Consider the following 27,257-nt stretch of genomic DNA (forward strand, 5'->3'; position numbering starts at 1 on the left):
ACAATGATCAATTCTGATGGACATAGCTCTCTTCAACAATGACATTATTCAAACCAGTTCCACGTGTTCAGTGATGAAGAGAGCCATCAACACCCAGGGAGAGAACTGTGGGAAATGAATGTAGACTACAACATAGCTTTTTCACACTCTCTGTTGTTGTTTGCTTGCATTTTGTTTTCTTTCTCAGGTTTTCTTTTTCTTCCTTCTTGACTTTTCTTCTTCAGAAAGATAACTGTATAAATATGTATGCATATATTGGATTTAACATGTATTTTAAAATATTTAATATGTATTGGACTGCCTGCCAGGTAGGGAAGGAGGTGGGGAGGAGGGGAAAATTTGGAACAAAAGGTTTTGCAAGGGTCAATGTTGAAAAAATTACCCATGCATATGCTTTGTAAATAAAAAAGTTTTAATAAAAAAAAATAAGATGGTGATGAGAAAGTTGCTATCCAAAGAATATGATAAAAAATAGTTTTAAAATGAAATATGGAAGATTTAGCAGAGGTATGTTTGCTGAACTGAACTGAAATCCTTTTGACTTTGAGGATTATGAGAAGTAGATTTTGTCAGAATTAGTTGTAAAAGTTTTCTAAATATATATATATATATATATATATATATATATATATACATATATATATATATATATATATATATATATATATATATATATATATATCCAAATAGTATAGAATGATTTTAATGGAATTCTTTGGACACAGTCCTAAACAGAGGAAGAAGAATGACATAAATATTTGATGATTACTGAAAGTCCAATCATCCCACAATATTAATATTCCTCAGTGACAAACATACATCAGCATCATTGTTACTGCTTAATTGTAGAAAAATATTTTGGCACATAGTAAGTATCCAATAAATACAGAATGAATTAATAAATGAATAGGCAGAAATAATGTCGTCACCAAGAAATTTTGCTCAGTCATACAGGTTGTTCAGTATGGATTTAATAAGCAGTTGACATATGCCAGCCCTAACTTGCCATAATTTAAGCAGTGTATTTCACTTGGGAGAAAAAAAATCACCATAAAAAGAGCTTGCTAGGCAATATAGACAATACTTTTGCTATTCATTTGGTTAGGAGAAATTGGATCATTTCCATGGTAATGATTGGTAGTTGATATATTCTCACCCTAGGTATTGTTTTTTCTATGGAATTGAATTGGCCATCAATGAAAATAATGCTTTTCTTTCAGTGACAATACAAACTGAATTCTATTGCTATTACTCTTGTTTCTAATTTCCAGAGGGGAAAGTCTCTCTGTATCCTTCCCCTTTCCTTCCTCCCTCCCTTTCTCTCTTCCTTCCTTTCTCCCTTTTTCCTTTTTCCCTTTCTCTCTCTCTCTCTCTCTCTCTCTCTCTCTCTCTCTCTCTCTCTCTCTCTCACTGTTTCTCTGTGTCTCTCTCTCTCTCTGTTTCTCTGTCTCTCTCTCTGTATCTCTCTCTGTGTCTTTGTCTCTCTTTGTCTCTCTCTGTCTGTCTCTCTCTCTTTCTCTTTCTGTCTCTCTCTTTTATCTCTCTCTGTCCTTTCTGTCTCTGTCTTACTGTTTCTCTCTGTGTGTGTCTCTCTGTGTGTCTGTTTCTCTCTGTGTCTCTCTCTGTCTCTCTCTCTGATTTTTTTTTTCAGAACGAGTCTATAATGTGAGTTCCCAAAACACCTGACCTGTTGACAGAAGATTTTGACAAAATGCAGATGTACATGTGGAAATGAATAAAAGAGATTGAGGGGAAGGATCACCCAGGAAAGCTTTTATTTGAATTGAACCTTTTTTTTTAAAGTTGGGAAAATAATGAGATAGGAAAAAAGCATGGCCTTTAATTGACTTTCCAACTACTTTGTGGCACCTCTTTAGTAGGCTCTCACCTCATTCTTGTTCTCGCAGCCAAGTAATTTATTGCAGGCATTTTCTACAACCTTTTTACATAAGTTCATGATTTGCTTGACATACTAGCATTCCAAATTCCATTATTCTGTCCTTGTACCTCAAGTATAAACCTAAACAAAATGGATTTGTCTTCTCTTGCTGTCTATCAAGCATTCTCATATTACCAAATTATGAAGAGAGCATAGTGTTATCAGAAAGCACCACTTTGAATTCACCTCTTTTTTGTCTGTCTTCCTGCTCCTATGAATAAGTTGTTTTCCCATGGTCAAAACTACACAGTGCTCATATAAATAAAATTCACAATAATATCAGATATCAGATTTAAGAATATAGAGCAGGATGAGAGTAATTGGGATAGGGATCTCATTAATATCATAAAGATTTAATAAATATTACTGATCTGAACAGAAGGGATCTTCAGGTGACCAAATGCTATCAGATACAGAGACAAACCTGATTCTAGGTGAAAATGTAAAGGATGCGGTCCAAAGGGATGTCCTGTCTTTGAGGACAGGAGTTTGATCCCAAAGGATGAGAACACAACATAAGGAAGTTAAGAGTCAGGGGATGTTTTATGGTTTGGAGATTCATTAAAGCCAGAGAAAAAATTTTTTTTGTCTTTGTAATCCTAGAATAACTCCTGGTACATATTCAGGCTAGCATTTATGTAGGACCTTAAGGTTTCCAAGTCACTTTATATTTGGTCATTACCACAAAATTGTGAAGTAGTTGCTATTAAAATTCCCATTTTTAAGATGAAGAAACTGAAGCTGAGAGAGCTTAAGTAACTTATTCAATGTCCCCAAACAGAGTAAGTAGCTAAAAGGATATTAAACTGAGTTTTCTCTCTCTAAATATGATGTTCTATCCATTCTTCCTCTTTGCTGACTTTATATATAGTCATTGATTTATTGATGGTCCTTATTGGTTCAGGGCTAATTGACTAATGATAAGTAAAAGAAGGAAAAAGTGAAAAGGCTTAACTGTACCAAAGTGGTTCTCAGTGAGTCAGTGAAAACAGAGTATTCTAGGATCATAAGTAAAGGTCATTTCCATATAACATAGTAAAACTGTAAGCCCCAAATAGAAAACATAGGATCTAATTGTCAATGGCAAATATCCCTCATATAACATCATAAAAATCACTGAATATTAAAGCAGAAATATGTACTGTGGGTGAAGAAAGAATCAGAGGCAATATTCTGTTAGATCAGAAACAAGGTAATTTAAAGAGTAGTAGAAGAAGAGGGAAAAGAGTAGAAGGGAAGGAAAAGAGGAAGAAGGTTAGAAAGGAAGGGTCAGAAACTGTATCATAAATTGTTTTCTCAATGGGGTGGGGAATGGAGCTAGTGGTTGGGAAAATATGAAAAAATTTGGAACTCAAAAGATTTAAAAACAAATATTAAAAATTGGTTTTGCATGTAACTGGGGGAAATAAAATATTTAATAATAATAATAATAAAGATCACCACCCAACCAAAAAAAGATAAGCTAGCTCACTAGCATGTACCTCAACAAGAATTTCCCCTGTGAAGAAGTGGAACCATGATCATGGAGTAAAGGCAAAGACTCACATATGTTCTATCCCCAAATCCTCCAAATACCTTTAACTAATAACCCTTAAAAATTCTAGAGCAATACAATCCACAAAAAGATGGAGTGCAACAATTTTTCAACCCAAAATAATTTAGAAGATCAGCAGGAAAGATCCTTGGCACTATATTGGGAGAAGAGCACAGTCCAGTGCAGAATTTGCCAGTGTAAACATTGAGATCACTGAATCAGTGGCAGAAGTGACAGTTCCACAGCTCTCACTCCACAGATGCCAAAGACAACTTAGAAGGTCAATACAAAAGGTGTGTTGCACTAGGGTAAAACTTGGGCACAGTCTGATACAGACTGTGCTAGCACAACCTGCATCCCAATAAACCAGGAGCAGGTTTTTGGAGTCACTGAATAGACAGCAACAATGGCTATTTCTGGAGCTTTCAATCAACCAACAATAAGGGGATCAAACAACTGATCAGAAGGAGATTTCAAAAGTCCATTTGCTAGAAGGGAAACTATTACTTTGCTCATACATAGATTCAAGTCATAATCCAGGGGCAGCTAGGCGGCACAGTGGATAGAGCACCAGCCCTTAAGTCAAGAGGACCTGAGTTCAAATCTGGCTCAGACACTTAACATTCCTAGCTGTGTGACCCTGGCCAAGTCACTTAACCCCAAATGCTTCAGCAAAAAAGCAAAAAAAAAAGTCCTAGATTGAGGAGGAGAACTAGCACACTGGGGCTTGTGGCTGCATGGGGCAAGGATACCCTGATCACAGTTCCAGAGCAGAAAATAGTACTTATTTTCGCTCAAAGGATAGAACAAAGGCCAAAAGAGGGATAAACACTTCTCCTTAGATCATATCACCTTAGTAAAAATAAAAACTTACTGGACCCTAGAAATATCTCTGAAAACAACAGCACAAAAATCCCTGAAGTTTAAAGCAATGCACCTACCACCAGTAAGCAGAGCCCTACTTTACAAAGACTTAAAGTTAAGTAATACGAAATCAGCAAACAATAGGAAAAAAATCTGACTATGAAAATTCACTATGGTAACAATAAAGCTCAAAATAGACATTCAGAAGATAACAAAGCCAAAGCTTCTACATTCATAGTTTCTGGGGAAAATATGAATTAATTTCATTTCATGTAAGAATTCAAAAAGAATTTGAAAATCAAGTAAAAGATATAGAGGAAAATTGTGAAAAGTGAACCAAAAGTGATACAGGAAAATCACACACACACACACACACACACACACACACACACACACACACAGAGTCCTCAAGCTTGGTTATGTATTCACAAAACACTACTGAAGAAAATAGAATCTTATTTCCAAGAATGGAGCAAAACTGGCAGAGTAAAGCTAGAAAGCTGCTCAAGCTCTCCCAGTTTCCACTGAAAATCACAGGAAACCAAGTCTCTGAACAAGGTTTGATGGAATGAAATCACTCTCCAGCTCAAGATAGACTGGTGAAACTTCAAGAAAGGTTGCCCATTATCATCATTACAATTCAGTATTGTATTAGAAATGTTACTCTTAGCAATAAGAGAAGAAAAAGAAATTAGAGTAGGTAATAAGAAAACCAAATTATTATTTTTTTGCAAGTGATATGATTGTATATGTGGAGAATTTTAGAGAATCAACAAAATACTACTACAAACAATTCACAAATTTGTTAAAATTGCAGGATACAAAATAATCTATATAAATCATCAACATTGCTATATGTTATCAACAAAGTCCAGCAGCAAAGAAATTACAAAAAGAAATTCCATTTAAAATAACAGTAGATAACATAAAATATTTGGGAATCTACCTACCAAAACAAACTAAGTATATGAACACAATTATAAAACACTTTCCATGCAAATAAACTCAAATCTAAACAACTGGAAGAATACCAGGCTCATGGCTAGGGTGAGTTAATATAATAAAAATAACAATTCCAACTAAACTAATCTACTTATTCAGTGCCATGCCAATCAAACTGCCAAAAAACTAGAAAAAAAATGTAACAAAGTTCTTCTGGAAGAACAAAAATGTCAAGAATTTCAAGGGAATTAATGAAAAGAATTCAAATGAAGATGGCCTAGTTGTAACAGATTTAAAACTATTATAGAGTAACGGTCATCAAAGTCAGTTTTTACTAGCTAAGAAATAGAGTAATTGATCAGTGAAATAGGTTAAGAGGATACTATAGTCAATTACTATAGTGATGTAGTGTTTGATAAACACAAAGATTCTAGCTTCTGGGATAAGAACTCAGTTTGACAAAAATGCTTGGAAAGTTAGAAAGTAGCTTTTAATTATTGTTTTTATTTCTTCTTCATTTATGTTAAGTTCACCTTTTTTTAGTTTTGATATTGACAATTTGATTTTTTTTTTTTTACTTTTTTAAAAATCAAGTTAACCAAAAGTTTAATTTTTGAGATTAATCTTTAATCATGGTTTTGTTTATTCAATAGTTTTCTTACTTTCAGTTTTATTAACATCTCATTTTATTTTCAGAATTTCACATTTGATTTAACTGGGGATTTTTAATTTGTTCTGATTCTAGCATTTTTAGTTGCATGCCAAATTCCTTGATATTCACTTTCTCTCTTTTATTCAAGTAAATATCTAGAGATATAAATTTTCTTCTAAGAACTTCTTTAACAGTATCCTCTATATTTTTGTATGTTCCTTCAATTTTCTCTAAAGGTTTATCATATCTAATTTTTCTAAAATTCTATTTATCTCCTTAACTTTTTTTCTCCAAGAAAGATCAGTCTCACTATTCAGCCCAGATCATATAGATTGAGGGAAAGCTGTTGGGAGGGTCTTAATAATAGTAAGTCATCAACTAAGACCCTCAGTCCTGGCTCAGTGGAAGAGCAAATGAGTGGAGCAGCTTCCAATCCCAATTCATAAGGCAAACCTTGGGAAACCAGGCTGTTTCCTGAAAAGAACAGGCAAAATTATCAATTTCATATAATGAAAATTTTCTATTTTGTGATCAGTAATGATCTTTAGTTCTTCTTTGGTCACAAATAACTCCCTCCTCCACAAGTCTGAGAAGTAACCTATCCTATATTCTTCTAATTTATTTATAATCTCATTCTTTATGCCTAAATTATGGACCCATTTTGATCTTATCTTGGTGTAAGGTGTTAAGTGTGGGTCCATGCCTAGTTTCTGCCATACTAATTTCCAGTTTTCCCAGCAGTTTTTGTCAAATAGTGAATGCTTATCCCCAAAGTTGGGACCTTTGGGTTTGTCAAAATACTAGATTGCTTATTGACTCTTTTGTCCTGTGAACCTAACCTATTCCACTGATCAACTAATCTATTTCTTAGCCAATACCAAATGGTTTTGGTGACAGCTGCTTTATAATATAGTTAGTTTAGGTACAGGTAGGCCACCTTCATTTTTTTCATTAATTCCCTTGAAACTCTTGACCTTTTATTCTTCCATATGAATTTTGCTGTTATTTTTTCTAGGTGATTAAAATAGTTTTTTGGGAGTCTGATTGGTATATCACTAAATACATTAGTTTAGATAGTACTGCCATTTTATTATATTCACTCGGCCTATTCAAGAGCACTTAATATTTTTCCAATTATTTAAATCTGACTTTATTTTTTGGAAAGTGCTTTGTAATTTTGCTCCTATAATTCCTGACTGTCCTTTGGTAGATAGATTCCCAAATATTTTATGCTATTGACAGTTATTTTGAATGGAATTTCTCTTTGTAACTCTTTCCATTGGATTTTGTCGGTGATGTATAAAAATGCTGAGGATTTGTGTGAATTTATTTTGTATTCTGCAACTTTGCTAAAGTTGTGAATTATTTCTAATAGCTTTTTAGTAGAATCTCTGGGGTTCTCTAGGTATACCATCATCTGAAAAGAGTGATAATTTGGTTTCCTCATTACCTACTCTAATTCCTTTAATCTCTTTCTCAACTCTTATTGCCGAAGCTAGCATTTCTAATACAATATTGAATAATAATGGTGATAGTAGGCAACCTTGTTTTGCTCCTGATCTTATTGGGAATGGTTCTAGTTTATCCCCATTACATGTGATGCTTGCTGATGATTTTAAATAGATGCTCCTAACTATTTTAAAGAAAAGTCCATTTATTCCTATACTCTCAAGTGTTTTAATGGGAATGGATGTTAAATTTTATCAAATGCTTTTTCTGCATCTATTGAGATGATCATATGGTTTTTGTTAATTTGGTTATTGATACAGTCAATTATGCTAATAGTTTTTCTAATATTGAACCAGCCCTGCAATCTTGATATAAATCCTATTTGGTCATGGTGTATTATCCTGGGGATGATTTTCTGTAATCTTTTTGCTAATATTTTATCTAAGATTTTTGCATCAATATTCATTAGGGACATTGGTCTACAGTTTTCTTTCTCAGTTTTCACCCTACCTGGTTTAGGTATCAGTACCATGTCTGTGTCATAAAAGGAATTTGGTAGGACTCTTTCAATCTCTATTTTTTCAAATAGCTTATATAGTATTGGAGTTAATTGTTCTTTGAATGTTTGGTGGAATTCACATGTACATCCATCTGGTTCTAGGGATTTTTTCTTAAGAAGCTGATTAATAGCTTGGTCTATTTTTTTTTCCTAAGGTTTCTTTCCTAAGTTTTAACCAATTTCTTCTTCTGTTAATCTGGGCAAGCTATATTTTTGAAGGTATTCTTCCATTTCATTTAAGTTATCAAATTTATTGGCATAAAGCTGGGCAATTATTGCTCTAATTTCCTCTTCATTAGTGGCGAGTTATCCCTTTTCATTTTTAAAACTAACAATTTGATTTTCCTCTTTCCTTTTTTTTAAATCAGATTTACTAAGGGTTTATAAATGTTGTTGGTTTTTTCATAAAACTCTTAGTTTTATTAATTAATTCAATAGTTTTTTTTTTAACTTTCAATTATATTAATCTCTCCCTTTATTTTTAGAATTTCAAGTTTAATGTTTGGAGGGGTTTTAATTTGTTCCTTTTCTACATTTTTCAGTTGCAAGCCCAATTCATTGAACTTCTCTTTCTCTATTTTATGCAAGTAGGCCTCTAGAGATATGAAATTCCCCCTTATTACCACTTTGGCTGCATCCCACACATTTTGGTATGATGTTTTATTATTGCCATTTCTTGGATGAAGTTATTAATTATGTCTATGATTTGCTGTTTCATACAATCATTCTTTAGTATGAGATTATTTCGTTACCAAATTTTTTTTGGTCTATTTTCCCCTGGCTTTTTATTGAATGTAATTTTCATTGTATTGTGTTCTGAAAAAGATGCATTTACTATTTCTGCCTTTCTACATTTGAAGTTGAGGTTTTTGTGTCCTAATATATAGTCAATTTTTGTCCAGGCTCCATGAACTGCTGAAAAGAAAGTGTACTCTTTTCTGTCTCCATTTAGTTTTCTCCAAAGACCTATCATACCTAACTTTTCTAGTCTTCTATTTACCTCTTTGACTTCTTTCTTATTTATTTTGTGGTTTGATTTATCTAATACTGAGAGTGCAATATTGAGATCTCCCACTATTATAGTTTTGTTGTCTATTTCTTCTTACAACTCTCTTAATATCTCTTTTAAGAATTTAGATACCATATCACTTGGTACATTTATGTTTAATATTGATACTGCTTCATCATCTATGTTACCCTTTGGCAAGATATAGTGCCCTTCCTTACCTCTTTTACTTAGATCAATTTTTGCTTTTCTTCATCTGAGATCACAATGGCTACTCCTGCTTTTTTGACTTCCCCTGAAGCATAGTAGATTCTGCTCCAACCTTTTACCTTTACTCTGTAAGTATCACCTGGCTTCAAGTGTGTTTCCTGTAAATAACATATTGTAGGATTGTGGCTTTTAATCCAGTCTGCTATCTGCTTCTGCTTTATGGAGGAGTTTACCCCATTCATATTTATGGTTAAAATTACCAATTCTGTATTACTTGCTATCTTGTTAACCCCTGACTATGTTTTTCTCCTTTCCTTGCCTCTTGTCCCCCTCCCCAGTATTAAACTTGTGAGCACCATTTGCTTCTCACAGCCATCCCTTTTTAGTATCCCTCCCCTCACCTTAAGAGTTCCTCCTCTTTTCTTACCCCTTTTCCTCAAAATTTCTGTATGCCCTTCCACTTAGCTTACTGCTTCCCTTTTCACTTTTCCCCTCCCACTTTTGAATGAGGTGGGAGAATTTTCCCATAATTCATATATGTCTAATATTTCTTTCACTTTAAGCCAATTCTGATGAGAGTAAGATACACACTATGTTCATCCCCCTCTCTTCTTTCCCTCAGATATAATAGGTTTCCTTTGCCTCTTTGTGAGATGTAGTACCCCCACTTTACCCTTTTTTCTGGTACAATTTCCTTTCCACCTCTAGTTTCTAGAACAAATTATACATGTGTTCTTTATGTATATTTATAACAGAGATATACTTCCCCAGATTTATTTTTACCTTTTTATGTTTTTCTTGAGTCCTATATTTGGAGATCAAACTTTCTGTGTAGTTCTGATTTTTTTTTCATCAGAAATAGATAAAATTCACCTATTTCATTGAATGTCCACCTTCTTCCCTCGAAAACATGCTCATTTTGGCTGGGTAAGTTATTCTTGGCTGAGTACAAAGTTCCTTAGCCTTTTGGATTATCAGATTCCAGGCCCTTTGATCCTTTAATGTGGATACTACTAGATCCTGAGTAATCCTTATTGTAGCTCCTCTAAATTTGAATTGTTTTTCTAGCTGTTTGTAATATTTTTTCCCTTGGTCTGATAGTTCTGGAATTTAGCCACAATATTTCTTGGAATTTTGATTTTATGGTCCCTTTCAGTAAGTCATTGATGATTTCATTCAATGTATATTTTGCCCTCTGTTTCTGTAACATCTGAGCACTTCTCTTTGATAATTTCTTGGAAAATAGTATCTAAGCTTTTTTTCATCATATTTTTCAGGAAGTCCAATAATTCTCAGATTATTTCTCCTAGAACAAAGGAATGCATTGCAATGTTGAAGGTGGAGCTTTTTCATTGTCCTTATACAATGATGTCGCAAAAGTTGGTTTTTCCCTTGCTGTGGCTCTCTTAATTTGTTGTCTATATATGACATCTACAGGACCCATACATGGGAAATCAAGCTGTGTAAAGGCCCTCCAAGTATATCTCCTTTCATAGCACTCACAAGTTCCCGACCTGTTTCTTGTGTAGTTTTAGAATGTATGGTTGTATTTTATGGTTTTTTTTCTCCCTTTTTAAATGGTCTTTGCTTATAAAATCAACCTTTTAACACTTTCCTGGAGAATTTCTTAGAGGATCTGGATTCACCTTTAAATTATCATATTACCAAGTTTATAAAAAACTTTTTTTCCCTCATTTTCTCTATGTAACTTTAAGAAGTTTAGATTTTTATTGGACATGCAGGATCCATAACTTGTCAATGCTCAACAAGTATCCCCCAAAGTGAAAAAGGAAGAAAGGAATGAAGTTGCCTTTGCTATGTTTGAGAATGCATTTTGGCTGAACTTCTACACTACATGGCCTGAGTTCAGAGCTGAAGAAATCTGTGCTTTATAACTCTTTCCATGCAGAACAACTAATATGGAATAAGGTTAAGGTGCTTGAAAATCAGGGTACCCCAGAACAGTTGAATGCCTCTGGTAAACACTTCATTTAGATTTAATAAGACAGTTTCTATGCTAATGAAGAGGAAGCAGGGTGTCAGTAAGGTAAGAGATCAATCTGACTGAACTGTAATTAATGCAAGATTACATCAGGAAAGAATAAATTAAGGTCATGCAACTAACCTTTTTTTTTTTTTTTTTTTTTTTTAGAAGATGATGAAATAAACAAGAACATTAAATAATGTTTTACTCTTTTTAACCGAGTTGTTTGCAGAATAATTTAGACACTCTGACTTTCTTAGTCTAGTTTTTACCATATGAAATTAAACCTAGCTGAGATGTAAGAAATAATGTATGTCAGATTTAATTTTTAAAATAAGTTATGGAGGAGGGAACTTATACTATTCCTTTCTAATTCTTCCCCTTTAACTAAACAGGAAATGAGAATTTAAAACTTCTCACCAATAAATTGTTATATGTGAAAATGATATTTTATTCTTATACTTCCTATAAACTCACATAATATTTTGACCAAGCCTTTCTTATGAATTTATAGTATAATTTCCTATATTATACTTGTTTATCATAGATCTTTGAAAAAACTATGTTTGAGGCAGTAACAAAATGGAAGAGTAAAGGCAGGGATTTGCTTAAACTATCCCCCAAAGCCTTTTAAATGTTTCTTTTAATACTTATTATGTTTCTAAACAAATTCTAGAGAAGTTCAACCCACAAAAAGTTGGAGTGAAAGTTTTCCAGCCAAAGACAATTTAGAAGGTCAGCAGCATAGGCCTGTTGCAGAATGAGTGAATAGAATAATCTGAAATAAATTACCCACACTGGGCTCAACAAATCAGGAGATAGCTTCAGAGGAACTGAATTAGTAGCAACAATGCAGTTTCCAGTACTCTCAGTTCAAGGATCATAAGGGGATCAGACAATGGATCAGAAAAAGATTTAGGGTCACCAAGGGTAGGACTCTGTTGCATTGCTTCTATTTGAATTTCTATCATAGACCTGGGTCTTAGTCCCATTTCAAGCAGGAGCAGCTTGTGACCTTGTGACCCCAGGAAGCAGAAATTTTGGTCACAGTTTCAGAGCTGAAAAGGGTGCTTATGGTCACTCACAAACCAGTGCACAGTAGAGGAATGTGGAAGTAAACCTCTCCATAGATAATACCACTTGGGGATAGAGCCAAAAACTTGCAGGTCCTCAGAATTACCTCTAAAAACAGCTGCACAAAAAACCTCCAAATAGGAAGCAGAGCCCGACTGCAGTATTGAGGTAAAACACAAGAAATAGATTGGAAATGAACAAACAACAGAAGAAATTCTGAAAAGTTACTTTGCTAACAAGGTAACTCAAAACATACACTCAGAAAAAGACAATAACATCAAAATTCCTGCAGCCTAAATCTCAAAGCAAAATCTTGGGCTATGGAAGAGCTCATTTTTTGTTTGTTTATTTGTTTTTTTATTAAAGCTCTTTTTTTCCCCCCAAACATATGCATGGCCAATTCTTCAACATTAGCCCTTGCAAAATCCTGTGTTTCAATTCCTCCTCTTCCCTCATGCCCTTCCCTAAATGGCAAATAGTCTAATATATATTAAACATGGTAGAGATATATATTAAATCCAATATGTGCACACATATTTATAAATTATCATGCAGTACAAGAAAAAAAAAGTGAAGCAAAATAAAATGCAAGCAAACAACAAAAAAGTTAAAATGCTATATGATGAACTATACTCAGTTCCCACAATCCTCTCTTTGGGTGTAGATAGATCTATTCATCACTGAACAACTGGAACTGTTTTGAATTATCTCATTGTTGAGGAGAGCCACATCCATCAGAATTGATCATCGTACACTCTTGTTGCTGTGTATAATGATTTCCTGGTTCTGCTCATTTCACTTAGCCTCAGTTCATGTAACTCTCTCCAGGCCTTTTTGAAATCATCCTGCTGGTCATTTCTTACAGAACAATAATATTCCATATCATTCATATACCATAACTTATTCAGCCATTCTCCAATTGATGGGCATCCATTCAGTTTCCAGTTTCTTGCTACTACAAAAAAGGGCTGCCACAAACATTTTTGCACATGTGGGTCACTTTCCCTTTTTTAAGGGAAGATCTTTAAGATCTCTTTGGGATATAAGCCCAGTAGAGACACACCTGGATCAAAGAGTATGCACAGTTTGATAACTTTTGAACATAGTTCCAAATTGTTTTCCTGAATGGTTGGATCCATCCACAACTCCACCAACAATGCATTAGTGTCCCACTTTTCCCACATCCCCTCCAACATTCATCATTATCTTTTCCTTTCATCCTAGCAAATCTGACAGGTGTATAGTGGTATCTCAAAGTTGTCTTAATTTGCATTTCTCTGATCAATAGTGATTTAGGGCATCTTTTCATATGATGAGAAACAGTTTCAATTTCTTTATCTGAAAATCGTCTGTTCATATCCTTTGATCATTTATCAATTGGAGAATGAGTTGAATTCTTATAAATTTGAGTGAGTTTTCTATATATTTAAAAATGAGGACTTTATTAGAACCTTTGAATGTAAAAATGTCTTCCAGATTTATTACTTCCCTTCTAAACTTGTCTGCATTAATTTTGTTTGCATAAAACCTTTTTAACTTAATATAATCAAATTTATCTATTTTGCGATCAACAATAATCTCCAGTTCTTTGGTCACAAATTTCTTCCTCTTCCACAGATCTGAGAGGTAAAGTATCCTATTGTTCTTCTAATTTGCTTATAATAATTCTTTTTGTCTAGATCATGAACCCATTTTGATCTTATCTTGCTATATGGTGTTAGGTGTGGGCAAATAGCTAGTTTCTGCCATACTAGTTTCCAATGTTCACAGTAGTTTTTGTCAGATAGTGAGTTCTTATCCCAAAAGCTGGGGTCTTTAGGTTTGTCAAACACAAGCTTGCTATAGTATTTGAATATTTTGTCCTGTGAACTTAACCTATTCCACTGATCAAGTACTCTATTTCTCAGGCAGTACCAAATAGTTTTGATGATCACAGCTTTATAATATAGTTTTAGATCTGGTACAGCTGGATCACCTTCACTTGTAGTTTTTTCAATAATTCTCTTGAAATTCTTGACTTTTGTTCTTCCAGATGAATGTTATTTTTTCTAAGTCAGTAAAATAGTTTCTTGGGAGTTTGATTGGTATAGCACTAAATAAATAGATTAGTTTTGGTAGTATTATCGTCTTTATTATATTCCCTCAACTTATCCACAAGCATTTGGTATTTTTCCAATTATTTAGATCTGACTTTGTGTGGAAAGTGTTTTGTAGTTTTGCTCATAAAGTTCCTGACTTTCCTTTGACAGATAGATTCTCAATTATTTGATATTATTGACAGTTATTTTAAATGGAATTTCTTTCTTTTTTTTTTTAATTTTTTATTTTATTTTATAATTATAACATTTTTTGACAGTGGAATTTCTTTTTGTATCTCTTGCTGCTAGACTTTTTAGTGATGTATAAAAAAGCTGATGATTTATGTGAATTTATTTTGCATCTTACAGCTTTGCTAAAGTTGTGGATTATTTCTAATAGTTTTTAATTGATTCTCTAGGATTCTCTAAGTATGCAATCATATTGCCTGTCATCTAGGGGAGGGAGTAGAGGGAGGGGTAAATGTAGAAAAATATATACAAGGGATAATGTTATTTAAAAAATTACTCATGTATATGTACTGTCAAAAATTTTTATAATTATAAAATTAATTTTTAAAAAGTCTACAATCATATCACCTACAAAGAGTAATAATTTGGTTTCCTCATTACCTACTCAAATTCCTTTAATCTCCTTTTCTTCTTATTGTCAAAGCTAACATTTCTAATACAATATTGAAAAGCAATGGTGATAGTGGGCAACCTTGTTTCACTCCTGATCTTAGTGAAAATGGTTCTAGTTTATCCCTGTTATATGTGATGCTTGCTGATGATTTTAGATAGATGCTACTAATTACTTTAAGGAAAAGTCCATTTTCCTACACAGTCCAGTTTTCTTTTTAATAGGAGAGGATGTTGGATTTTATCAAATTTTTTTTCTGCAACTCTTGAGATAATCATATGGTTATGTTAGTTTGGTTATTGATATAGTCAATTATGCAAATCTGTGCAATTTGTATTTTTGTAGGTATTCTTCCATTTCACTTAGTTTATCAAATTATTGGCATAAAGTTGGGCAACATAATTTCTAATTATTGATCTAATTTTCTCTTTATTGGTGGTAAGTTCTACCATTTCATTTTTGAGAGTAACAATTTGATTTTCCTCTTTCCTTTTTCTAAGTAAATTAACTAAAGGCTTACCAGTTTTGTTGGTTTTTCATAAAACCAAATCTTTGTTTTATTTATTAATTCAAAAGTTTGTTTTTTACTTTCAATTTTATTTATCTCCCCTTTTATTTTTAGAACTTCAAGTTTAGTATTTGATTAGGGGTTTTTAATTCTTTTTCTTTTTTCTAGCTTTTTTAGTTGCAAATCCAATTCATTGATCTTTTCTTTCTCTATTATATGCATGTAAGCACCTAGAGATATAAAATTTCCCTTTATTACCACTTTGACTGCATCCAACAAATGTGTGTATGTTGTTTCACTGGTGTCATTCTCTTGGATAAAATTATCATGTCTATTTATGCTGTTTCACCCATTCATTCTTTAGGATGTTTAGTTTCAAATTACTTTTTAGTCTATTTTCCCCTGAACTTTTATTGAATGCAATTTTTATTGTATTGTGATCTGAAAAAATAATTTATTTTTTTTGCCTTTTTGCATTTCATTTTGAGGTCTTTATGTCCTCAAATATGGTAAGTTTTTGTATAGGTTCCATGAACTGGCAAAAAGAAAGTGTACTCTTTTCTGTCTTCATTCAGTTTTCTCCAAAGATCTATCATACCAAGTCTTTCCAGTATTCTATTTACCTCCTTAACTTCTTTCTTATTTATTTTGTGGTGCAGTTTATTTAGTTCTGAGAAAGCAAGATCCCCCACTAGTATAATTTTGCGGTCTATTTCTTCTTGAAGCTCTCTTAAATTCTCCTTTAGGAATTTCCATGCTATACCATTTGGTACATATATATTTATCATTGATATAGCTTCATTGTCTATGGTACTCTTTAGCAAGATAGCTTGCTTCCTTATCTTTTTTAATTAGATCAATTTTTATTTTTGCTTGATCTGAGATCAGGATGGCTAAACTGCTTTTTTACTCCAACTGAAGCATAATAGGTTCTGCTCCAGCCGTTTACCTTTATCCTATGTGTATGTATATATATATTTTATATATGATATAAATATCACCCCATTCACATTTACAGTTAAAACTACTAATTCTGTATTTCCCACCATCTTATTCACTTCATATTATACTTTTCTCTTTCCTTTTCCTCCTTTCCTTCTCCCCATTATTTTACTTATGAGAATCACTTACCTCAAGCAGCCCTCCCCCTTTAAGGCCGCTCTTCTTTTCTTAAACCTTTACCCTACTATTCTTGTTTTCCCTTCTATGAGCCTACACCTTCCCTTTTTCTTTTTCCTTCTCTTTTCCTATAAGGTGAAAGAAGTTTCTATGTGAATCCAAATATGTCTGATATGTTCTCTTTGAGCCAAATCTGATAAGAGTAAGATTCACAATGTTCATCCCCTCTCTTCTTTCCTTCAATTATAATAGGTCTTCTTTGCCTTTTTGTGAGATATAATTTCCCTCTTTTTACATCCACTTTCCTCCTGTTCCAGGGCAATCCCTTTTCCAATTCTAGTTTCTTTTTCATATAATCATAATAATAATATCATATTATACATGCACTCTCTATGCATACCCATAACAAAAATACAGTTCTCAAGAGTTCTTTTCTTTTTCTTTTTTTATGCTTCTCTTAAAATCTATATTTGGAGGTCAAATTTTTTTGTTCAACTATTGTATTTTTATCAGAATTCACCTGTTTTACTTAGTTTCCATCTTCTCTGGAAAAAATATTCAGTTTGGTGGAGTAGTTTATTCTTGGCTACATGCTAAGTTTTTTTGTCTTTGGGAATATCAGATTCCGAGACTCTTCAATCCGTTAAGGTAGAAGCTGCTAGATCCTGAGTAATCCTTACTGTGGATCCTTGGTATTTGAATTGTTTTTTCCTTTATGCTTGCAATATTTTCCCTTGATCTGATAGTTCTGAAATTTAGCTATGATATTCTTTGGAGTTTCAATTTTGGGTCTTTTGCAGTAGGAGTTTGGTGAATTCTTCAATGGCTATTTTACCTTCTGATTCTAGATTCTACATGAAGAGGCACGTTAATTCTCTGAGAGCCTCCACAACCGTGAATCATAACACTTGAAGGAGTTGCAAAGTAGACTTCACAGATGTTCCTTGTGGATTGGGAATAAAATATATTGGAGGAAGAGGGAAGAAGATAAAGGTCAGACAACACAACTGTCTCTCACTCTCCTTGCATCATCATTATTCTTTCAAATGAAGAGATCCATTTTACAGGTCTGAGTTAGACATCCAGTAGCCACTGGCAGGTGGCTCCTGTGTTACAACATATGGCGCCTGTGTTACAATATATGGTGCCCACTGTGGGGCATAAGATCCATTTTCCAGGTCTGAGTTATACCTTCAACAGCCACTGGGAGTGGCTCCCGTATCACAACAGACTTCCTGGAAAATAGTGTCTAGGCTCTTTTTTTTCATCATGGTTTTCAGAAAGTTCTATAATACTTAAATTGTCTCTGCTAGATCTATTTTCCAGATTGGTTGCTTTCTCAAGTAGGTATTTTACATTATCTTCTATTTTTCTTTTTTCTTTTTTTTTTTTCTTTTTTTTTTCTTTCTTTTTTTTTTTTTTTTGGTTTTGCTTGACTGATTCTTGATGTCTCATTGAGTCATTCATTTTCATTTGTTCAGTTCTAATTTTGAATTAACAATTTTCTTCATTTATTTTTAAAATTATTTTTGTGTTTGCCCAAATGCATTTTTTAAATGAGTTGTTTTGTTCTATAGATTTTTTTTTTTCCATTTCACAAATCCTCTTTTTTCAGGAGTTTTTTTCCCATTTTACAAATTTTATTTTAGAGAGTTACTTTATTTTTCCATTTCACAATTCTGTTTTCAAGGAGTTGTTTTCTTTCTCCATTTTGTCAAATCTATTTTTAAGGAGGTATGTGATTTTTTTTACATTTCATTACGTCTGTTTTGTAATGGATTTTCTTCAGATAATTTCTGTGTTTGCTTTTCCAAATTCTCTTGAAAAATTCTCATTTTCTTTCCCCATTTTTCTTCTAGCTTTCTTTTAGGATACTTTTTAATTCAATATTAGAAGGGAAGCAACAAACTGGGAAATCATTTTTATAGCTAAAGGTTCTGATAAAGACCTCATTTCCAAAATATAGAGAGAATTGACACTAATTTATAAGAAATCAAGCCATTCTCCAACTGATAAATGGTCAAAGAATGTGAAAAGAAAATTTTCAGATGATGAAATTGAAACTATTTCTACTCATATGAAAGTGTTCCAAATCACTATTGATCAGAGAAATCCAAATTAAGACAACTTTGAGATACCACTACACACCTGTCAGAGTAGCTAAGATGACAGGAAAAAGATAGTCATAAATGTTGGAGGGGACGTGGGAAAACTGGGACACTGATGCATTGTTGCTGGAGTTGTGAAAGAATCCAACCATTCTGGAGAGCAATCTGAAATTATATCCCAAAAGTTATCAAACTGTGCCCACCCTTTGATCCAGCAGTGTTACTACTGGGCTTATATCCCAAAGAAATATTAAAGAAAGGAAAAGGGACCGGACCGGTATGTGCCAAAATGTTTGTGGCAGCTCTTTTTGTAGTGGCTAAAAACTGGAAAATGAATGGATGCCCATCAATTGGAGAATGGTTGGATAAATTGTGGTAAATGTTATTTTGTAAAAAATGATCAGCAGGATGAATATAAAGAGGCTTGGGAAGATTTACATAAACTGATGCTGAATGAAATGAGCAGAACCAGGAGATCATTATACACTTCAACAACAGTACTTATGAGGATATATTCTGATAGAAGTGGATATCTTTGACAAAGAGAAGATCTAATTCAGTTCCAATTGATCAATGATGGACAGAATCAGGTACACCCAGAGAAGGAACACTGGGAAATGAGTGTGAACTCTTTGCATTTTTATTTTTCTTCCCAAATTATTTTTACCTTCTGAATCCAATTTTGCTTGTGCAACAAGAGAACTGTACAATTCTGCACACATATATTGTATCTGGGTTATACTATAACATATTTAACATGTATAAGACTTCCTGCCATCTAAGGAAGGGGGTGGAGGGAGAGAAGGGAAAAGTCTGAACAGAAGTGATTGCAAGGGATAATGTAAAAATTTACCCATGAATATTTTCTGTCAATAAAAACTTATAATAAAAATAGTAAAAAAAAATATATATAAAAAAAGAAACATTTTATTATACCTAATAAAATGAAATCTTATGTTATTTGGTTAGTATCCCATTCATGGAGATTGACTTTTCTGATTTGAAGATTCTAAATTGTTTTTAGTGTGCAAATCAAGTAAACAAGTATTTCTCCATTAGTTGTTAGTTTTTCACCTTAGGATGTCACTAATTTGGGCTAACAGGTTCCAAAAAAATCTCCATAATATCATTATCTAATACTGTTATCTATAAAAATCAAACTTTTAAAAAATAAACCAAAGATAAATGTTTGCTCATTGTATCTTCCCAACAAACCTTGGTCATCTGGACATATGACTCACAATGTATAGAAAGTGATTTGAAGACTTCCAGCCAAGATGGTGGCGTGGAGGCAGACAGCTGCTTGAGCTCCTCGTTTTCACTCAGAACTTACTTCATGACAAGCCTCTGACTTAATGCTTGACCCAGAAAGAAATCCACAAATTATCACCAAAAGAAGACATCCTTGAAAGTCGCCAGAAAAGGTCTGTGTTTGCTCGGGGGAGGGTCAATCAGACTGGGTGCAGACTGAGGGCAGGCAGCCAGAGCAAGACAGGCAGCTCACACAGGTCAGACCAGAGGGGGAGGGGTGTGATCTCTGCCTTTTCTGTGAAAGGGCTTTTGCCCCCACACAGGGGGCTCCGTCTTGCAGCAAGGAGCAGCAGAGAGGGTGTAAACACCGGAGGTGAAGATTAAAACCCCAGAAAGCCAGCATCTCTCAGAGCCCGGCCACCCCCAACCCCCACCTGGACTGACTCGGTGCATTCTTGGAGCCTCAGAGCACAGACTCAGTACAGTCCTTGCTGTTCTGTTAGTGGCTCTCTGCTGCCCTACCCCCAGTCTGTAGAGGAAGCCCATTAATACCATCCAGCCCCATCCCCCGCAAACCAGACCAATTGTTTCTCTTGTCAGTTTGTTTTCTTTGATTCCTACTCTGACAAAATGAACAAAAAATTCAAAAGGGCTCTAACCATTGACAGCTTCTGTGTGGAGAGGGAGCAGACTTCAAATGCTGAGGAGACTAGGAACAGACTGTCCCCAGATGTATCCCCTGGGAGGGATATAAGCTGCTCCTCAATACAAAAGAACCTCATAGAGGAAATCAAAAAGGCTCTCACAAGAGATCTGGAAGAGAAATGGGAAAAGGAAAGGGAAGCTTGGCAAGAGAGCCTGGAGAAGTCATCCCATGCATTCAAAGACAGAGTGGATAAAGAAATCAAATCATTGAGAAACAAGATTAGTGAGCTGGAAAAGGTAAACAACTCCAAGGAAAACAGGATAAGTGAGCTGGAAAAAGAAATCAGCTCTCTAAAAAATAAAATGGATAAAATGGAAAAAAATTCCATAGAAGATAAAAATTCAATTGGACAATTACAAAGAGATATAAAAAAAGTGAGTGAAGAAAATATATCATTGAAAATTAGACTGGAACAAGTAGAAATGAATGACTCAAGGAGAAACCAAGAGGGAGTCAAGCAAAACCAGAGAAATGAAACAATTGAAAAGACTGTCAAGTACCTTACCAGAAAGACAACAGACCTGGCAAACAGATCCAGGAGAGACAATTTGAGAATAATCGGACTCCCTGAAAAATGGGAGGAAAAAAAGAGCTTGGACACCATTTTCGAGGAAATTATCAAAGAGAACTGCCCAGACGTTTTGGAAACAGAGGGTAAAATAGACATTGAAAAAATTCATCGATCACCTACTGAAAGGGACCCTAAAATCAAAACGCCAAGAAATATAGTGGCCAAGTTCAAGAACCATCAGACAAAGGAAAAGATATTGGAAGCTGCTAGAAAAAAACAATTCAGATATGGAGGATCCACAATAAGGATAACCCAGGATCTAGCAGCGTCCACATTAAAAGAAAAAAGGGCCTGGAACATGATATTCCGAAAGGCTAAGGAACTTGGTATGCAGCCAAGAATAACTTACCCAGCAAGAATGAGAATCATTTTCCAGGGAAGAAGATGGACATTTAACGAAATAAATGAATTCCATCTATTTTTGATGAAAAAAACAGACCTACATAAAAGGTTTGATCTTCAAATACAGAACTCAAGAGATTTCTAAAAAGGTAAAAAGAAATCTTGAGAACTATACTTCTGTCAAAAAAATATGTAAAGAACATATGTACAATTTGTCTTAGAAACTAGAGGTGGAAATGAGATTATATCATAAAAAAGTGTAAAGTGGTGGTACTACATCTCATGAAGAGTCAAAGGTAACCTATTATATCTGAGAGAAAGAAAGGAGGGAGATGAACATAGCATGTATCAATAGACATATTCGATTTATGGTGAAACTTCTTCCACTTCATTGAAAAGTGAAAGGGAAGGAGTAAGCTAAGGGGAAGGGAATACAGTAATTTCGAGGAAAAGGGGTAAAATAAGGGGAGGATCTGTAAGGTGGGGGAGGGATCCTAAAAAGGGAGGGCTGTGAAAAGCAAGTGGTGTTCACCAGTTTAATACTGGATAGGAGGGTAAAAGGGAAGGAAAGGGGAAAAGCATAAGCAGGGGTTAATAGGATGGCAAGCAATATAGAATTAGTCCTTCTAACCATAAATGTGAATGGGGCAAACTGCCTCATAAAGAGGAAGCAGTTAGCAGACTGGATTAAAAGTCAGAATCCTACTATATGTTGTTTATAGGAAACACACCTGAAACAGGGTGAGACATTCAAACTAAAAGTAAAAGGGTGGAGCAGAATCTATTATGCTTCAGGCAAAACCAAAAAAGCAGGAGTAGCCATCCTCATCTCAGATCAAGCAAAAACAAAAATTGATCTAATTAAAAGAGATAAGGAAGGGCATTATATCCTGTTAAAGGGAAGCATCAATAGTGAAGCAGTATCAATATTAAACATGTATGCACCAAGTGGTGCAGCATCTAAATTCTTAAAAGAGAAATTAAGAGAGCTGCAAGAGGAAAGATAGCAAAACTATAATAGCGGGAGATCTCAACCTTGCACTCTCAGAATTAGATAAATCAAACCACAAAATAAATAAGAAAGAAGTCAAAGAGGTAAATAGAATACTAGAAAAGTTTGATATGATAGATCTGTGGTAAAAGCTAAATGGAGACAGAAAGGAATATACTTTCTTCTCAGCAGTTCATGGAACCTATACAAAAATTGATCATATACTAGGGCATAAAAACCTCAAAATCAAATGCAGTAAGGCAGAAATAGTAAATGCATCCTTTTCAGACCATAATGCAATCAAAATAACATTTAATAAAAAGCCAGGGGAAAATAGACCAAAAAATAATTGGAAACTAAATAATCTTATACTAAAGAATGATTGGGTAAAACAGCAAATCATAGACATAATTAATAACTTCACCCAAGAAAATGACAATAATGAGACATCATACCAAAATGTGTGGGATACAGCCAAAGCAGTAATTAGGGGAAGTTTTATATCTCTACAGGCCTACTTGCATAAAATAGAGAAAGAGAGGGCCAACGAATTGGGTTTACAACTAAAATTGCTAGAAAAGGAACAAATTAAAAACCCCCAGACAAACACAAAACTTGAAATTCAAAAAATAAAAGGTGAGATTAATAAAATTGAAAGTAAAAAAATTATTGAATTAATTAATAAAACTAAGAGTTAGTTTTATGAAAAAACCAACAAAATAGACAAACCCTTAGTAAACCTGATTAAAAAAAGGAAAGAGAAAAAGCAAATTGATAGTCTTGAAAATGAAAAGGGTGAACTCACCACTAATGAAGAGGAAATTAGAACAATAGTTAGGAGCTACTTTGCTCAACTTTATGCTGATAAATTCGATAACTTAAATGAAATGGAAGAATACCTTCAAAAATATAGCTTGCCCAGATTAACAGAGGAAGAAGTAAGTAGTCTAAATAGTCCCATCTCAGAAAAAGAAATAGAGCAATCTATTAACCAATTTCCTAAGAAAAAGTCCCCAGGACCAGATGGATTTACAGGTGAATTCTACCAAACATTTAAAGAACAACTAACTCCAATGCTATGTAAACTATTTGAAAAAATAGGGATTGAAGGAGTCCTACCAAATTCCTTCTATGACACAGACATGGTACTGATACCTAAACCAGGTAGATCAAAAACTGAGAAAGAAAACTATAGACCAATTTCCTTAATGAATATTGATGCTAAAATCTTAAATAAGATATTAGCAAATAGACTTCAGAAAATCATCCCCAGGATAATACACTATGACCAAGTGGGATTTATACCAGGAATGCAGGGCTGGTTTAATATTAGGAAAACTATTAGTATAATTGACCATATTAATAATCAAATTAATAAAAACCATATGATCATCTCAATAGATGCAGAAAAAGCATTTGATAAAATCCAACATCCATTCCTACTAAAAACGCTTGAGAGTATAGGAATAAATGGGCTATTCCTTAAAATAATAAGGAGCATATATTTAAAACCTTCAGTAAACATCATATGTAATGGTGATAAACTAGAACCTTTCACTGTAAGATCAGGAGTGAAACAAGGTTGCCCACTATCACCATTACTATTCAATATAGTACTAGAAACTCTAGCCTTGGCAAGAAGAGCCGAGAAAGAGATCCAAGGAATTAGAGTAGGAAATGAAGAAATCAAATTGTCACTTTTTGCAGATGACATGATGGTATACTTAGAGAACCCCAAAGACTCTGCTAAAAAGCTATTAGAAATAATTCAGAATTTTAGCAAAGTCGCAGGATACAAAATAAATCCACATAAATCCTCAGGATTTTTATACATTACCAACACAATCCAACAGCAAGAGATACAAAGAGAAATTCCATTCAAAATAACAGTCGATAGTATCAAATATTTGGGAATATATCTACCAAAGGAGAGTCAGGAATTATATGAGCAAAATTACAAAACACTTGCCACAAAAATAAAGTCAATTGGAAAGACATTCAGTGTTCTTGGATAGGCCGAGCGAATATAATAAAGATGACAATACTCCCCAAACTAATCTATTTATTTAGTGCTATACCAATCAGACTCCCAAGAAACTATTTTAATGACCTAGAAAAAATAACAACAAAATTCATATGGAAGAATAAAAGGTCGAGAATTGCAAGGGAACTAATGAAAAAAAAAGTCAGAGGAAGGTGGTCTAAGTGTACCTGATTTAAAGCTATAGTATAAAGCAACAGTCACCAAAACCATTTGGTATTGGCTAAGAAATAGACTAGTTGATCAGTGGCATAGGTTAGGTTCACAGGGTAAGATAGTGAATAAAAATAGCAGTCTAATCTTTGACAAACCCAAAGATCCCAAATTTTGGGATAAGAATTCATTATTTGACAAAAACTGCTGGGAAAACTGGAAATTAGTATGGCAGAAACTAGGCATGGACCCACATTTAACACCACATACTAAGATACGATCAAAATGGGTCCAAGATTTAGGCATAAAGAATGAAATCATAAATAAATTTGAGGAACATGGGATGGTTTACCTCTCAGACTTGTGGAGCAGGAAGGAGTTTGTGTCCAAGGGAGAACTAGAGACCATTATTGATCACAAAATAGAACATTTTGATTACACCAAATTAAAAAAGTTTCTGCACAAACAAAACTAATGCAAACAAGATTAGAAGGGAAGTAACAAATTGGGAAAACATTTTTACAGTTAAAGGTTCTGATAAAGGCCTCATATCCAAAATATACAGAGAATTTACTTTAATTTATAAGAAATCAAGCCATTCTCCAATTGATAAATGATCAAAGGATATGAACAGACAATTTTCAGATGATGAAATTAAAACTATTTCCACTCATATGAAAGAGTGTTCCAAATCACTACTGATCAGAGAAATGCAAATTAAGAAAACTCTGAGGTATCATTACATACCTGTCAGATTGGCTAAGATGACAGGAACAAATAACGATGAATGTTGGAGGGGCTGTGGGAAAACTGGGACACTGATACATTGTTGGTGGAGTTGTGAAAGAATCCAACCATTCTGGAGAGCAATCTGGAATTATGCCCAAAAAGTTTTCAAAATGTGCATACCCTTTGACCCAGCATTGCTGTTATTGGGATTATATCCCAAAGAAATAATAAAGAGCGGAAAGGGACCTGTATGTGCCAAAATGTTTGTGGCAGCCCTTTTCATAGTGGCTAGAAGCTGGAAGATGAATTGATTTCCATCAATTGGAGAATGGTTGGGTAAACTATGGTATATGAATGTTATGGAATATTATTGTTCTATAAGAAATGACCAACAGGAGAAATACAGAGAGGCTTGGAGAGACTTACATCAACTGATGCTGAGTGAAACGAGCAGAACCAGAAGATAATTATACACTTCAACAATGATACTGTACGAGGATGTATGCTGATGGAAGTGGATTTCTTCAACATAGAGAAGAGCTAATCTAATTCCAATTGATTAATGATGGACAGAATCAGCTACATCCAGCAAAGGAACACTGGGAAATGAATGTAAACTGTTATTTTTACCTTCTGAATCCAATTCTTCCTGTGCAACAAGAAATTCGGTTCTACACACATATATTGTATCTAGAATATACTGTAATATATTTAACATATATAAGACTGCTTGCCATCTGGGGGAGGGGGTTGGGGGAGTAAGGGAAAAAATCTGAATAGAAGTAAGTGCAAGGGATAATGTTGTAAAAAATTACCCATGCATATGTACTGTCAAAAAAAGTTATAATTATAAAATTAAAAAAAAAGTGAAAAAAAAAAAGAAAGTGATTTGAGAACATAAATAAATGTTCAGAAAGGTTGAAAAAAAAGAGATGCTTTTTAATTTCTTCTAGGAGAGCCTTATGTTATAGGTGCCAATTTATATCACCCTTTGGTGCTTCATTTGGAGATGGCCTCCTTTTAGTCTCCTCAGGGTTTGAAATCTGTTCTTCTCTTCCACCATTAAAACTATCTATGGCCAAGATTTGTTTTATTTTTTTACTCATTTTTTAAAAACAAGATGAGATCTTCTTTTAGGGGAAGGGAGGTTATTCAAGCTTCCTCTACAAACAGCCTTGGCTGAGCTGAATCTGTGGTGACTCATTCCTAATGCTGGATGGTTGTGGCCAGGTCCTGTGAGACTCCAGTCTTTCAAGTTCACTATTTACCTTTTGTGTTTGTATTGGATGTTTTATAACTTCTCTGATAATCTACTTGCTTGCAGCCAGGCCATTGTAATAAACACTTCTATATATCCTTTCCCATAGATTCTCCTGCATGTGGAGCCCCCACCATCCCAGTTACCATGCTTTGCCTGCACTCAGCATCTGTGCTCAATCTGTTTGTGATTGGCTGTCCTCCCTCCAGGCCAGATTGAAACAGACCTTTTCTGGAGACCTTTGAAATTATCTTCTGCTGGTAATTTGTTACACTCTCAAGATTTGTGGATTCTGCCAGTACAGGTCTAATTCAGAGTCTGGATTTGTTAGTCTGAAGATCATGGGAAGAGATCTCAGCCTTGTTGGGTTCACCCCCAACAATACTATATTTTTAAAGACATGATGAGCAGGTATATTTCAAAAAAAGCTTATAACTATATATGAACTGATACTTAACGAAATGTATACAGTAACGGCAACATATTATAATGATGAACTATGATAGACTTAGCTTTTCTCAAAAATAGAGTAATCCAAGACAATTTCAA

The sequence above is a fragment of the Sminthopsis crassicaudata genome, chromosome 4 (assembly GCF_048593235.1).
Source record: "Sminthopsis crassicaudata isolate SCR6 chromosome 4, ASM4859323v1, whole genome shotgun sequence".
In the NCBI taxonomy this organism is placed as follows: Eukaryota; Metazoa; Chordata; class Mammalia; order Dasyuromorphia; family Dasyuridae; genus Sminthopsis; species Sminthopsis crassicaudata.